Raw genomic sequence first — 17,244 nt, forward strand, 5'->3', positions numbered from 1 at the left:
TTTTCTGTGTCCTTGAGATACAGGTGGCAAAAGCAGCAGCTTGGAGTTTTGAAAAGCGCACAGTATCAAGAACACACAGACTTAGGCTCCATTCTTTGTCATTTACTCTGTGTATGTTCTTAGGGAAGCGACAATAGCCCTAAGACAAAATTTCGCTTAATGGAGATAATAACAGTCTTGTCTACCTCACACGGTTATTGTGAGGAAAAAAAAAATAACAAGACCAATATGTATGAAGGAGGTTTGCCAACGTGAAAGTGATAGGCAAGTGAAACCTTAAAAAATATTAGTCATGTAAATTAGATGTCTATTTATTCAGACCTTCTGAGAAAATAGTATAAGTAAATAAGAAGAGTAAAAATATATACATTGAAAAAATATGGGTCCCACAGCCTGAGAAAAGTTCTACAGGGGGCCACTCTGGCAAAGAGACTTCAATGGACAAGAACCTGGGGCTCCAAGAGAAAATACCCTTGAAGTTGTACTGTTAGCAAGCAGGAGATCTGAGTTCATAACATCCAGCGCCATGAGGATCTATGAGAATGATTCATCCAATCCATAAAAATGGGGAAGGTGGCAGTTCTTATAGAGGAATTCCTCCCCCATCCAAATGTCTGAATTTTCTTAAGTCCAGGAACCTTACACAGGAAGACATCTATATTTGTGGTCAGATGAGGCCCTATATCAGACTCAACCTAGGTGCAAATCCTTCCTCAAGTTGTTAGCATTCTCTCTCTTTATGATAGAGAAGAGTTTCCAGGAAGCCCAAGTATTAAATCCCACCTGAAACACTGTGAACTGTGTTTTGAAAAATTTATCTGTACCAAGGCAGCCTTGTAATGCACCTAAGCCTACAATTTTTCCCACTTTGGGCATGACTTTCAATTCTTTACTATTGCAGTGAAGTGTGAAAAGTTGAAATGCATGTTCATAAAATCCATGTTTGTGCACATACATATTCAGAGATTTCTCTGCACATTTTTATCCATTCTGAATGGTACATATATTTCAAATTCCATGAGAGGGTCTTCACTGAGCTATTTAGATTCTGATTAAGACTCAAACTCAGAAGGGGTTTTAAAAGTAATTTAACCCATAATTATTCGGATTCTTCAGCATATTAATAAAATGCAAGCAAACAACAAATATTTTGGACTAAAGTTAGACCTCCTTATGCCCATATTTTGTCACCTTATGATTTGTAAATAATATACTTACATATTCTTTTCTGGAAATACTTCATTCAACGAGCAACATTCATGACATCAGGAAAATAAGCCATGATGAACATATAAATGCCTGAAAGAAACCAAAGAAATATAATGAAAACATTTGACACTGATTGATGTGTGCAAAGGAGTTACTAATTTTGAGAACCAAATGGACTTTTTTTCAAAAGAAGCATTTTCTGGGACTTTCCTGGTGGCGCAGTGGTTAAGACTCCACGCTCCCAATGCAGGGGCCCAGGTTCAATCCCTGGTCAGGGAACTAGATCCCACATGCATGCCACAACCAAGAGTTCGCATGCCACACCTAAGGATCAGGCGAGCTGCAACTAAGGAGCCCACCTGCCACAACTAAGACCCGGTGCAAACAAACAAACAAATAAATAAATAATAAAAAGAAACATTTTCTAAACGTGCCGCAAGCCTGTACTTTTAGGAGATGAGAATGACAGTATTCCACATCCCAATTTACTTGTTCTTTTCAACTGATCTTCAGTTTCCTATAGAGCCCATCTCCTGTCGAAAGTCTATTTAAAAGGAAGGTTGTAACAATTCTGTTTCAAATATTTCTGGCCTCCTAGGTGAGTATGAGATGAGAGTAAGAGTTTATCATAGACTTTGTTTGAATTGGGTTCTTTGAAGCTGTAGCTAAACATGAGATTGAAAGTGACTGGATGGTTAGTGGCAGTGAGTAACTAGGAAAAAAAAGTAAAATTAACACTAAAATTTTTGAGATTTGATTCACTCATTAATTGAGACTAATCAGACTTGATCCCTGCCTTCCTGAATGAAGACATTCAAAACAGTGGAGTCAGAAAGCAGAATGTGGGAACAGAGTCCCTGAGGCAGAAATATACTGAGAGAGACTTGTATATTCACACACAAAAAAATAGAGAGGATACCCACAAAGAAAGGGATTCCCTGTTGTTTTTGTTGCCCATTAGCCTTGTGAACATGCCACGGTATGAAATCCAAAACATCTGGATGCAAATTCAAAAATTCTGTCAATTATATGGGAATTAATTTCTGAAATCTTATGTCTGTAAATTCTGTAATTGGGTGAATGCATTGAGCTTTCCTTCAGATATTTGACTTTGTTTGTGTTAAAAAATATTTAACTAATTAAGCTTAGTTAGAAAGAAAGGAGGGTACCATTAATAATCTGACATCAGGTATTGTTTCAATGGGGTCATCCATTCTAATTCACCCTGAAAGAATCACAAATGCTCAGTCCTATAGTACTTCCATTAGCTGATCATTATTTCAGGCAGCCTTGCTGACAAAGAAAAATCTTTACCTGTTTTATTTTACAGCCTCCAAATTTTCTCTCTGCCAGATGGGTGCTTACCTAATTGCAAAGCAGATTGTGTCTGTGTCTACAAAAGCAAATTGAATTGGAGACTTGAACATTAATCTGGAGGCCATATGTGTGTGTGCTGTCCTAAGTAAATATGACAATAGCATCCAACCATCATTAAGCTCTACTCATCAAATAGTAGAAGTCCATTTGCATCGATTCATCCATACATTAGTATTTTTCTAAGTGTAAAGTTAGATGACCTACATCAGAGTCACCCAGGGTCTTTCTAAAATGTATCTATGTGAGTCCTACTCAAGATCTACACTATCAGAATCTCTAAAGTTGAACCCTGGAGAATGTGAATTTTCAACAAACACCCCCAGAGGTTCTCTTGAACAGTGTTAAAACAGTATTCATGTCACTTATTAAAAGGCTGTAAGGCAGACTTTATTCAGGGGACTACTGGGATGAGGTTTTGCAATAGGGGACAGAGCTTAACTCTGAATGCACATGGACTAGTGGAAATTTATAGCCAACGAGCAGGGTGGAGGTCAGTGGATGGAAAATTATTAAGAGGAAGCATCAAAAATAAGGAAGATTCTGGACAAACTAACTTGACAGGAATTTTGCTAAAGTCAGGCCAAGGTGATAAGATACTAAGGGTGGGGAATAAGAAATCTGAATGGATATCGAAGGTAGTCATACCTCGAGGGGGGGGATAAGCAATTTTCTAAGATATCAAAGGTGGGGAATTTTCACTATATGACCCAACAGAATTTGTGCTAACACTGAACTAAAGGGGCCAATAACAGAGTTCCCTGTGAGGTCCAGTCAAAAAAAGGCCTCAGGGGAGTTTGGCTAAAGTTTGGTTAAGGAAACAGTCTTTTTCAACAGTAAAAACCAAAGTTGAGGTCGTCTCTAAAATGGTAATTCAGTGATGCTGCACTCCAGGGAATATTAGGCAATGTCTACAGACATTTTTGATTGCCACAGCTTTGGTTTGGGGACAGGTGCTGCTGGATAGAGGACAGGGATGCTGCTAAACATCCTATAATACACAGGACAGTCTCCACAACAACGCATTATCTAGATCAAATGCCAATGCCGTCATGGTTGAGAAATCTTCTACAGTGACCAATAATATGCAACGGCAAACCTGTAGAACACACTGAGATTTCTGGCTTATTATCTACTGAACACAGACTATTTACCTGAATGGAACAGGGAATAACATTTTGGCTTCAGTTTCACCTGAAAAACGTATCGATACATCTCTTTCACATTTGAAGACTTTGACCTTAATTTTCCATTTTAATAGTTCTTTTACAGGTAATGGCAGGACCAGCTTCCTGGTGTGCAGAGTGTACAGTCCCACAGGACTCCACACTTAGAAGAACCCATGCTAGGCTGAATGGTGTGCTGCTGTTGCTGTCTGCTGTCTTAATAATTATTTAGCAAGGGGTCCCATATTTTCATTTTGCACCAGGCCCTGCAGATTATGTAGCTTGTTCTGGGCAATGGTATATAGTTCTATATAAATTTTTATTTGATTTTAAATGAATTATTCTGAATAACATATAATTATATTATAAGGACAGTGTAAGGACTTATTTTGTTAAGGTAACCTTCAGAATTTATTTAGAAAGCAGTCTGAAAATCAGATAGTGCTGAGGGAAAAATGATTAGTAGTTAAGGAATTTTAATTCATTTTATAGAAAATTCAACAAAGACAACTCAAAACTAAAATTAAAGCTAAATGAGGAGGGATGAGAATTGTGAACACACTAAGTAGTCTGTTCCACTCTTCTTCAAAAAATAATATAAACTAGAAAAGAAACTGAACTGAGAGAAACATTTAGATGACTCTCATCCATAACTATCTGAGTTTCCGTGCATGAAGAGAAGCAAGAAAATTAAGAGAACTTTGGCAGAAACTGTGCCACAGGAAAAAAAAAAAAATGATACTGCCTTTTGTTTCCATTCTATGTCACAGGCCTTCCTCTCTCAGGTGGTTGAAAGAGGCTATGAGTTACAATTTATAGCTTTCTTTGGGTAGGAAAATGTGAGCACTTAGACAAAGAATTTGGCTCTGCAAAATTCAAAGAGTTTTGATACAGCATAAGGTATATGAGATCAAACTCAAGGGAGAAGCAGGAAAAAGTAACGGGTATTAGGCCAAAGTTACCAGATTATAATTTACTTCGTGAACATTAACATTTACTCTATTATTTTGTTATTTTTATATAGAATATTTTATGTTTGTAATACCTAAGTGATGTCATAAGTTTTTGTGTGAAAATATTTAAAATAAGCACAGGAATTTTACAACCCAGAAATTTATACATTCTAGCTATATGTCCTGCCATTATTTGTGATTCTGCATTCAACTCACTCAAACTTTAAAGAGGGTGTTCCCAGTTACTGAATGTCAACCAAATTTGCTTGCTAGCATTTTTTCTTTCTGTTGTTATTTTTCTGAGAAAAATTCTCGCATATTTGTGATCCTGTTCTTAAGACACTTTTAAGGGACCGCTTCTCTTGCCTTCTTTGCTTATAGGTGTTCTCTATTTCTACTTTGACTTTAAACTTTTTGAATCAGCACAACAAAAGTTGAATATTTTCAGGACATTGATCTTTTCTCCACTTTCAGGCAATGGACCAGAGCTACAGGAATAATCATGATGGCTTTCTTCTTTAGAGTGCCAGGCTGTGGCTCGAGGTCTTACACTACTACTCAACGAATTCAAAGAATGAACCAAATCTATAGGTGGTACTCACACCAGGTTTATATCTTACAACCTAGAGGAAGATCGCATGCCATTAATGCCTCACTGGCTACCAGCTGGATCTGGTGCTCCATTCTGTATTCTCCTTTTAAAGTCCCTAAGAACAGGCTGCTATTCTTGAAACTCTTGCCAATTGCCTTGATAAATAGAGGCACTCTGCAGTCTGCTACAGAACAGAAATATTCAATGGGAGTTTTCAGCACTCCATCTTTAAAATCCACTCTTACTTCTGCAAAGGCCCTGCCATGTTTCCTATTATCATTTTGTCAACAGACATCTATCAAACATCTACTTTGAACAAAGCACAAGAGGTAGCTGGCTAGTTTTCTAAAATACATATCAGAATACAAGGTCTGACAAAAACGAACATATTATTTAGTATTAATAGTGCAGTAAAATAATGAAAGCAGTCAAATATTGCTAATGAGAATTAAATCTGCACAATCTTTCTGAACAAAAAACCAACAATATGTATCAAATGTTCTAAAGAGCAATTCTATTCTTTGGCCCACTAAATTTATTTCTGGATATCTATTAGGGAAATAATCAGATATATAAACAAAAATTGTCCTTGCCTTCTTGAATTTAGCATTTATGATACTGTTGAAAATGGAATAAGCTTAAATGCCACATATTAGAGAATGATTAAACATGTCAAAATGATTTAAAATATTATATAAACAGTAAGTTATTTAATGGTAGAGTGCATTTAATATAATATTAAGAAATAAAATAAGACTTGAATATATATATACACATATATATGTTCGTGTATGTATACACACACACACACACACATTTTTAAAAAAGAAGGAAAATATATGGTCAGGCTTCAGTTAAGGAAATGGAAGGTGCTCTATGTATTCCAGGTGTAAAGGGTTTCACTTCCCCAAAAGGAGCTGTTGCAATTCTCAGTAATCTTGGAGAAGCTCTAAACAACTGTCTCAGTCAACAGCAGCCAGGTGGGTAGTTTTTCACTGGGAAAGGCATTTTCAATCTCATGTGTGCTCCTGACTCTCTCTGCCACTTCCTCCAAATAACAACAGCCTCTCATTTTCTTCTGTTCAAATCTCTTGCCTCTCACTTAGGTAACTCTAACCTGAATTCACAGAAAGAAGGAATTTTGGGAAATACAGTTCTCAGCTTCTCTGAGGCGACTTCAGAAGATGATGGTGAAACTGCTGAATTCACAACTAACATTCCTGAACAGTAATAAAATGTGAGGTTTACAGAGTTTATTTCTAGATAATGGAATTTAATGGAGGAGGCTGTTAGAGTCTTCTTACTAATTCTCCTAGTTTCCATATCTTTCACGGGTTGAGTAAGTTAGTTTTATAATCAGAAAAAAACGTATGTTTAAAATGGGTATGGGCAGTGACATAGAATATTTGAAATTAGGGCTCTTGAGGGAAATTCAGATTTTTTTTTTTTAATAAAGCAAGTCAGCATCTCAGAGGTTTACTGCGTACTTCCTGAGAAATCTCATCTGTTGCTATCTCAAAACCCAAAACACAACCATTTCTTCACTAACAGATACACTGTTTCTGCTCAAATATTAGCAGAAAATATTTGCTAGGGACCTGCAGAAATAAAGCCACTCCTACTCCTACTATGGAAGGTAACCTTAGGAATCAGGCACTCATCTCATATCCCCATCTTGACAGTTCAGTCACACGTGCAGCAGTCAGAAACAGGACAGGGGAGGCAGGGGTTGTAATGGGGATCTCAGCTCATGACACAAGACTTTTCTCTTTGTCAGGACTTGGATTTAGGATTATGAACCCAGGAGAAATTCTACTAAATATTTTAGCACACAGCCTCCTGGACAGAGCTATCTCCTCTGAATTCTTAACTAAACTCTACTCCTGCTGGGAGGCTGACTTTGGGCAGCAGTGACTAGAGCAGGGACCACCCTAATTCTATCAACTGCCCTGAGATGACACAAAAGAAATATTTAGGGGATTTCAATGTACTTGAAGAAAGTAAAATCTACCAAGTATGCACATAAAATTGCATGTGAATAATTGCGCAACTTTACACATTGTGAATGCTGAGGCATTAGGTAAGTGCAGGCCCTCTGGGCTTTAAGAGCTAATGATAAGAATCTAGCTGAGGGCACTTAAAGGAGTCACTTAGCTCTTTGCAACCTCCGATTACTCATCTGTAAGGTAAAAGTGTTCGATTACATGTTTGCAAATTTCTCTTCCAGCTCCGGCATTCTGTGTCTCTGTGAATCCATCACTGCCAGGTTCTGGATGAAATGCCAAACTTGGAAATACTGTCTTCAGTTCCCCCTACTCTGCATCTTATTCTCCTCTTTCTGCTCTACTGCCCCTAGGCCATGTCCCAAAGCACCCCTTTCTTGGGATTGTTCCAACCGTCTTCTCTTAGTCAGAGTTCATCAGCTCAGTGTTTCTTCCATATCTAATATGATACATAATGTGTGCTGCTGCGATGGTGTGAACTAATGAGGTAAAGGCTTGCCAGATGGCGTATTTGCATTTTAACAGGGGCCTGCTGGAAACAATGCCTGAGTAGAAAGGAGTGCTATAATTGGTAAGAATGCTATCAAACAACGTAGGCCTTTAAGGAGAAAGACCATGTATAATAAAAGGTAAGTCAATCAGAGTTTATCAACCTGAAACTGTATTCCTATTTTAAGCTCACAATACAATGACAGGGATATGATTTTTGTTTTTTTAACCTTTAAGGCATTTGAATTGTACTCAAAAAGAAAATATTTTCTTTCTTTGGGTGGCAAATATTCATGTTTTTAATGAAGCTACTAAACACAAGAGAACTAAGCTAATGTCACACTCTGATTAAAGGGTAAACACGATGCTAAGCCACTGCCAAAATAAAAGACAACCAGTGGATATTGCAGCTTGTATAAAAAGACATTTTCTAAATACTATGTTTCATTTTGATTCACAGATTGAGGTTGGTATATAATCCGAGGTGTGACTTAAAAACTTCATGTAAAATTAACACAAGTACAAATGACATGGTTTTGGAATTCTGGTAGCATACCGTTAATTATATATTAAAATAAATTTTGCATACATGCAAATACCTTTTGTTTAGTGGCAGATATCCTCAAGTATTACAACATGAGTTAGTTTTACTCTGAATTCTTTTAGGTAACATTTCTTAGGATATGCTTCTTAGATGTACTGTAGTATTATTGACTCCGAGTTGGAGTAACGGTAAGCAGAATAAATGTGAGGGAGAATATGAAGGTTCTGAATAGCATCTAATCCTGCAGTCCCCGTTTTATTTATTCTTCTCTTTGTGCAGGTCTTTATTCTCTCCCTTACGAATTTTTCATACCTCAGTCAGGGCACTCTATGTTTATTATGTATATGATCCATCTTTATTGATCATTATAGTATGTATGGTAAAGGCACTTCTGCTTTATAGAGAAAAATCTCAGTTAAATATAAGGACTGAGAAAGTCTTGAAAGAGCATCCATGAGTCAGAGCCACTATTGTCTGAGCAGAAATAGCATGAACTTAAAGACAATAATACTTGAATTCTAAGCCCTAATATAGATCATAGGTCATGTTGGCCTGCTTTGTCTTATATCTTAAACCTTGCAAATCGCTTAGTTGTTTGTCACAGTTTTTGTCAGTTATTGACAGTGTTTCTAAAAACATCGTTTCAATCGTTTATAGCATTAAAAAAAAAATATGTGTATGATGTTCTTCCGTGAAACTCACAGATGGAGAATCTTTTCATATAATGTTTATGAGGTTTTCTTAATCTCTAAATTATGCTTATTCATGCACTCATTCATTTATTAAAATCATATTAATTTTCTAATTTATTTAATAAATATGGCCCAAATGGCCTAACCTGTGCCAGAACAGTGAGTCTTAAACTTTCCTGCAATTTGTTTCAAAACTGTTCCTCACACCTCTTTTAAAACTCATTGATAGTTTTTAATTTAAAAAATTATAAAAACAAAAGAATAAAAATTAGGACATATTTTAGTTTTGAGGTAATAATAAAATAATACATAAAAGGTGTGTGCTTTAAACATTTTTAAAGTTAACTAGTTCAGTGGTTTTCCTACTACTACATTGTTCAATACTATTCAAGAAATGAGGAACTACTTTGGGAATTGCCATGTATATTTTATCACTCCTCTTTAGGCAGTTGTTAGTTTTTCTATTGATGTATAATAGTGACAATTCTCCTATGTCAAATATTACAAATAGTATCTTGTCCAATAAGGCAGAATTCTTTTTTTCCCCTCTTGAGAAAAGTATTGATTGGTATTTCTTAAATTTTCCTGGAAAGGAGGGGACTGGTTTGACTAAGGAGCCCAGAGGTCTTTTAAGAAAGAAATTAGGAACCCAATCTATTATCCCAAAGATTCTAAATTATTAACATCCATCAGACTTGAAGCAGGTGACTCTGACACAGAGACAAGAAAAAGTGAAACATGAAAAACAACCATGGACGTAAAAAGTGAAACAATCATTAGTTCATCCTGCATCAAGTCTAGGGGTGAAAGGAGGATATTTTGGTATCCACAAAATTGCAGGCTCTAAATCCTGCTCAGCCACGGCCTACCAAAGGACATGCTCTCTCCTTGAGCAAGTGTTCACATGGCTGAATCTAATGTGCTGCTATGTAGGGAATCCACGACTATTTGGCAGTATAAGGCAGTTGACAAAAAACAATGGGCTTGGGGAAAATGTTCCCTCCCAGAGCCTGAAGGATCTAGGGTAGCCTGAAATAAAAGCAATCCCCTAAGTGGGCAGGACTAAAACAAGCAGCTCAGCCCTACCACCAATTGTGGGACGTGATCCTCTGGCAGCGTGATGAGTTCTTGGAACTTTCAGTGTTTTGTCTGCCTCTCAAGGAGACTTATACCCATGTACCAACTCTTATAGGAAGGTTGTCACAACCCAGCATTAACTCTTGGATAAAATTAACAGTGCTGTGTTTCTTTAAGAGTGAGATGAAAGTAGAGGCAGAAATGGCAAGGGCTTGAGGAAACTGAAGGCCTCTTTGAACAGTTTGAGTTTCAGCAGCAAACAGTACTTGCCCTTTGAATGTGAGTAAGCAATTAGGCTTGACATCTTGGGAGACAGAAACACTGAACTTTGTGACATTCTGGACAGTTGGGTGGAGCATGCTATAACCTGGGATACCTTTAGGGACAATAATTTACACACCCACACTCTAAAATAGAATACTCCTGTTTCCTATGTACATAGTTACGTTGCTAGTTATAAAAATGGAGCTAACTGAAAATCAAATACTCAAGTTTCAGTAACTTAAACTTTACTCAGGTTCAGGGGTAGACTGGTGTCTCAAACCACCATCACTGACAAAGTTAAAATGAAATGGATCCAATACTGTCACACCAGTTACTACATCAGTCCTTCATTTTCTAAAACAAATGCTCCTTCAGGAAATAAAAATTTAATACAAATATATTTTTTAGAATGTTTTGTCAAAATAGGTAGTTCTTTTAAAAATAAATGGAAAGTTTCTCTTTGTATTCTGATGTGTTCTTCCCACTTATCTGCATACATTTATTGACCTCACTTAGGAAAAACATATTTTCTAGAAGAAGGATCAGCTTTCTTTTTTGCTGTTATAAACTAAAATATAATTTTTACCCCTTTCAAAAAACCTTAGTAACTATCTCACACCAGGAGAGCCACCTCACAGGAGAGCCACCTTGTTTGTCAAAGGATCATTTGCTTGGTGTCTATTTCTCCAATAAAACCTCCAGGGAGACAAAAGTTCAGAGTATACCTATGATGTCATTTACTGTGCATAGCGGCAGAGAAAATCTATACTTTAAATTCATGCAAAGTCTACGTAGCAGGTGCATGAAGGTACAACATTCATTGTGTGATCATGATACTTTCCTCCCAGAGACATAAAAAAATCCCAGTTGGTTTTTCTAGCCAACCAGAAGCAGCCTTGGCTTCCTGAAGAAGTCTATGATATGACTAACACATTGATTCCTTTTATATTAATCACATTTTTTCAAAGCACAATAACTGCTCTGTGATCACTTTCTTCTTTACTTATTCACACATATTAGCAACTTAACAGATCATTAACATGAGTTGACCCATCAAGCTGTATATACATTTTACGAGGACAAGCTTTGATAACAGAGCATAAAATATTCTGTTCCACCTTATGAACGGAACAAAGGAAAATAAGAACAAAGAATCCTACTGATAAGAATAAAGGATCCTACTGAAGCTTCACTAGTGCATCTGATGTCAGTAAAACTTCTAACTGCAAAAAGCTTTACTGATTTTCTTTTTGTATGAGATTTTGTTGCCTGAGCAGAATGTAAGCATTTGACCAGCGCTATGTTAAGAATTATTTAAATAACACAAACTCAAATGTCCCTAAAATTCTACTATTGACAAAGTCTTAGTTACTGGTGTCAAGGCCATGCCCAGCTACACTAACGGATAGTTTCTGGGAATTTTCTAACGTGTTTGTTGGCTGGAGATGTATAATAACATTGTGGTCATTGAGCTGTATCAAGTTTTGAAATACAAGTCCACAAGCAATGAACACAGCTCTAAGTTAATTTTAATTCTTTGATATGGTTCACGAAAGTATCCTGATAGCTGAATTTTGGTGTGAAAGTACTATATAAGTAATATATAAAGTTAACTCATTACATATATATATAATATATAAAGTTATATTTTATATATAAATTATATAATATATTTTATATAATATATAATTTATATATTATATAAATAAAATATTATATATATTTTATAATATATAAAGTTAACTCATAATTATATAATTTATAATATATAAAGTTAACTCATAATTTATATAATTATATATTATATAAATAAAATATTATATATATTTTATAATATATAAAGTTAACTCGTTAATTATATATATTTTATATATAATTATATATATTATATATAATATATATAATATATAAAGTTAACTCATTAATTATATATATATAATATATAAAGTTATATTTTATATATAAATTATATAATATATTTTATAATATATAAAGTTAACTCATTAATTATGTACAATTCATGAAATATCCCAAAACATGGTGGTAACCAATTTAGACTGTGACAGAACAACTCAACATAAGCAGTTCCGCACTGTGTAAAATTTAACAATGTGCTTAACTCATTGACTTACATTTTTATTCAGCAGGTTGTACATAAGAAAACAGAGGTACAAAAAGATCATGTTGTTTAAAGGAATATAATAGGGATTCAAAAACAGTAAGCTTGACCTACATCACAACATCATACTGCCTCTCAATGCACTAAGTTACATACTGTCAAGAAGCAAATTGGAACAATTTTTTCCCATAGAGTTATGGTTTAATTTTGTATATTTGAAGATTTGCTTTTTATACAATCTAGAATAACTCATATCCCAGAAGAAAAATTTAGTAACTACTTTCAGTACATTAAAACCTGTTCAAGGATAAACAGATACAATTATTGCCTTCATCAAATTAACAATTTAGCAGAGAAACAGACAAATAATCAAAAAATGAAAATACAGTAAGAATCAGGAGGCGGGATGGTTCTGAAGGCTTCTTCCATAACTAACAAATGATAAATCTAGACAAATATATCTCACCAGCTTTTAAACACTTCCTCCCAATATCTATTACTTTATTGTCCTGTTGTCTTATTTCTGTGAGTGGGGAGCCCTCTATGTCTGGTATAGCTGTTCAGAACTCATATACAAAAGTTTCTCATTTCTCCAGTCTATACTGTGTCATCAGAGATGTTCTATGATTTAGTAACACAGCAATTCCTTCATCCTTAATGCTTTGCACTTCCTAAGATTACCTCTGAGAGCAGAAGCAGCTACTGAGTTTTAGTCATTTTAAAACCTTTTAGTCAAATCAGAAATACATTGGGATGTACAGTCACCCCTTGGTATCTATCCATGGGAGATTGGTTCTAGGATACCAAAATCCCTGCAGATATCAAAATCCACGGATACGCAAGTCCCTTATGTAAAACGGCTAGTGCAGTCGACTCTCCATATCCACAGATGCAAAAGGCTGACTGTCATTATAATTTGTCATTTTTCAATTTATTACAATAACATTTTTAAAATTCTTCACACTATATTATGTAATGACTCGCCTCATATTAACAGTTGTACCTTTACTTATCTCTTTTGCTTCGTATGATTCAGTTGTTTTCTAAATACTAACTTCATATTCTTATGGCTCTGAGGAGATAATTAATTAAAATGGATAAAATTTTATCCATAAAAAAATCATAACACTGCAGGATTTCTGTAAGGATGATTCTTGAAATAACATTTGTTTACTCTCGCATCTAATATGAAAATGGAATATTTATTCAATATTTTCTGATTTTGTAAGGGAGGTTTGCTAACTTCTCACGGTCTCCCTTTCCCTTATCCCCACCAAGTAAACAAATGGAATGATTTAATGTATTTTTTCTGAAATTAGGATGAATTTCACGGCTACATCTGTACTTTTCAAATTAAATAAATACAAACACATTTTCTCTTTCTCATCAACTCTGCATTTGTTGAATTTATTCACCCATATACTGCATCATAAACACTACAGAATAATCAGATGTTTTTATTTTATAGTCCTTGACTCATATAAACAAAATATGCTTAAAAAGGAAAAATACAAGAAATTATGACAATAAAGCTTTTTTCCTAGCAGTTCTTCAGGAAAAAATCATAAATATAACCATAAATAGTCCATAGATATCCCACTTATCATTGATTAGTTTCCCTGCAGAGTTCACCCGAGTATAGGACCAACTTTAAACCCTAGTGAGAGCTCTATTATAAGCAAATTTGGCCCTGAGAAGGAACTTTGAAAATAAAAATATTTTAGTTCTAGGTAAAAAGAGCATGCTCACCATTAATTTCTAATAAACTATCCCCAGGCTTCTTCCAAAAATACATAGCAATCGTCACTCCAACAGAATAGTTGTGAATTCCTTGTGCCAGAGCACTGAGGTACTAGGGTAAAAATGCACTGGTGTCAATAAATCTATATTGAACATTGAAATTTTAATACTTGAAGGCTTAATTTTTTAGAATACCCTAGGTTCTAGAAAGAAAGTTGAGACAAATGAACTTTACAATCATAAATGTACTATATAATCTTAAGAATGAATTATGAACCACTATTAAGGCTTATTATATGTCTACAGTAATCAAGAAAGTCTGATTTTGGCAGAAGGATAAACATTTAGATACATGGGACAGAATAGAGAACCCAGAAAAAGACCCAAACAAATATCCTCAACTAATTTTTGCAAAGGATTAAAGCAATCCGATAGAGGATTTTTCACACAAAATCCTATACATGAATATTCACAGAGGCTTTATTATAATAGTCAAATACTGTAAATAACCCAAATGCCTTCCAATGATTGAACAGTTAAACAAACTGGTACGTCTATACCATGTGTTATTATACAGCAATAAAAATAAATCAACTGCCAATATACACAACAACCTATGATGAACTTCAAGGGAATTTTGCTGATGAAAATAGTCAATCCCAAGAGTTTACATACTTGAAATGACAAAATTTTAGAAATGGGGAACAGATTAGTAATCGCCATGTGTTAGGGTAGGGTAAGGGAGGAGAAGTGAGTGTAGCTATAAAAGGGCAACACAAGGGGTTTTTGTGGTACAGAAACTGTTTGGTATCTTGACTGTCACAGTGAATACATAAACCTATACTAGTAATAAAATTGCATAGAACTAAATACACCACACACACACACAAATGCCCCTATATATACAAATACACAGACACACAAATGAATACAACTGGAGAAATCTGAATAAGATAGCTGATTGTATCAATCTCAATATCCCAATCGCTGTATTGCAATTACTATAGTTTTACAAGTCATTACTGTTGGAAACTGGGTAAATCTCTGTATTATTTCTTACAACTACATGGGAATCTACAATTATCTCTAAATAAAGTGGTTAATTTTAAAAGAAATTACCTGTGACTGTGTAATCCTATTTCTGGGATATATCCACAAAAGTACATAAAAAAGGATAGAATAAAATTTATTTGGCGTTGTTCAAATGGAAGAGATTTTAAAAATAACTGAAAAACTCATCAAAGGAGGAATGGTGTATTTATACATCTCACATAATGTAGTTATTAACAACAAGTTAAAAGAATGGAGTATCTCTAATGAAGGGATACAGAAAGATCTACAAGACAGGTTAAAGAACAAACAACCTGTATAGAGTGAGCCATTATTTATTTGGGGGAAACAGATGGCATGGAAGAAAACTGACTGACTTGGAAACTGGGGAGAAGAGAATTCTTCATTTTTTAACTGTGTAATTGTGGCAACCATGGACATGTGCTACTCAGATCTGCTGGTACAGGAAGCACCAGATAGCCACCCTCTGGGTATACAACTACAATCATTAAGAGATCATGTTTTCCCCGGATTACTAGTGCCATCTCCTCTAACAGGTAATTATTTAGTACTTCTTAAACAATTTTGGTTGGAGGAGTTCTTATCAGCCTGGCTAAATTTTTCTCAAAATTACTCTGAAATCAGACTCTTCCTACCAAATCATCCTTCTCCTATCAGCCTTTCAGAATGGACTGAAGGCTCTCCCTCTTACTACTGCTTTCTTCTCCTTTATTCTTCATAGCTCTTTTGTCTCACTAACCTCTCTCTCTCTCTCTCTCTCTCTCTCTCTCTCTCTCTCTGCCGAGGCCTCTCCCGTACCCCAACTAACACAAAATTATTTTGTATCGTAATTATATATTAGTTGTAAGACTATTAAGGTCACATATTTCAATTTAAAGTCAACATATATTTATGACAGTAACTTGGTTCATATAAGTTTTTTTTTTAACACACTTCTAAAAACATTTGAGAATTCTCAAATTTTCTTTGAGTAACTGCTCATTCCATGCCTCATATAAACTTGGCAGGATTGTTAGTCAAGGCGCCCAAGCCAACCACCTCTGGAACTGATTGATTTGAGGATGGCATCTCAAAGAGGTCAACTTTTAGTTGCTGCTACTTGGACTTCTAAAGCCTCCCTGGTCCCTGGGCTTCTGGAGGCTGGGCTTTCAAATTATTCTTTAAGTCTATGAGCTACACTCATATCTTTCCAAGAACTTTATTTTTTACTGACAAAATATACAAGTATGGAGATTAAAGTTTCATAAATACTAACATAATACTTTTCTAGGAAATATAAGATATTATCGATAATGTTTTAACCTGCTATCTCATCCATTATGTCTGTGTACGTATTTGTGACCACTGAATGTTCTCACGACAAAGACTATGGAGTATAACCTGTGGGGAACCCTGGATTCAATCCAAATAAAATACCCTTCCTCCTGTGTATTGTCTAAAAGAAGATTTTGCTAAATTTGCCCTTATTTCCTCTGTTTTAGAAAGCCAAACGCACATAAAGTGAGTTTTATTTTTAAAAAAAGATTCCACACTTCAAGATTCTCTACCTCTGTCCATATTATGTCCATAGTCAATAGGGCATATACCAATATTCTGGAGGAACACTTGGCTTAATCAATGTTTCTCATAAGTTTGACACTGACTACAATTCTCCTATTAGAGATTTATCCCTCTGTTTTAACTAATTTTTTAAATTAATATAAAAAATTGACTACTATTTGCAATATTCAAGGTGCTTTGCCTACACTGGTTGCAATACTTGTAACATTGGAAGTGAGATACTCAGTCTTGTTTTAAGTAGTCAGAAACTGTGGCTTAGAGAAGCTAAATAGCTTAGCAAAGGCTACTAGAAAATAAGGAGAAAAATGAGATTAAAATCAATATTTGAATCCAAATATCATTCTATTTCCACTCTAGTAGACTACTTTTCATAAGATGCAGATACTTATGG

The 17,244-nt window shown here is 35.0% G+C and overlaps 1 protein-coding gene across 3 annotated transcripts in view; it reads right to left on the minus strand.

Moving 5' to 3' along the window:
• Positions 1-17,244, minus strand: part of LOC307188543 (uncharacterized protein) — a 566,629-nt gene that overhangs the window by 429,541 nt on the left and 119,844 nt on the right. For all 3 annotated transcript variants that reach the window (XR_013828978.1, XR_013828979.1, XM_079925811.1), the window contains exon 2: positions 1,219-1,299. The gene's annotated coding sequence lies outside the window, so the exon portion shown is untranslated. The remainder of the gene's footprint in view (positions 1-1,218; positions 1,300-17,244) is intronic.

The sequence above is a fragment of the Stenella coeruleoalba genome (assembly GCF_951394435.1).
Source record: "Stenella coeruleoalba genome assembly, chromosome: 7".
NCBI classification, from domain to species: Eukaryota; Metazoa; Chordata; class Mammalia; order Artiodactyla; family Delphinidae; genus Stenella; species Stenella coeruleoalba.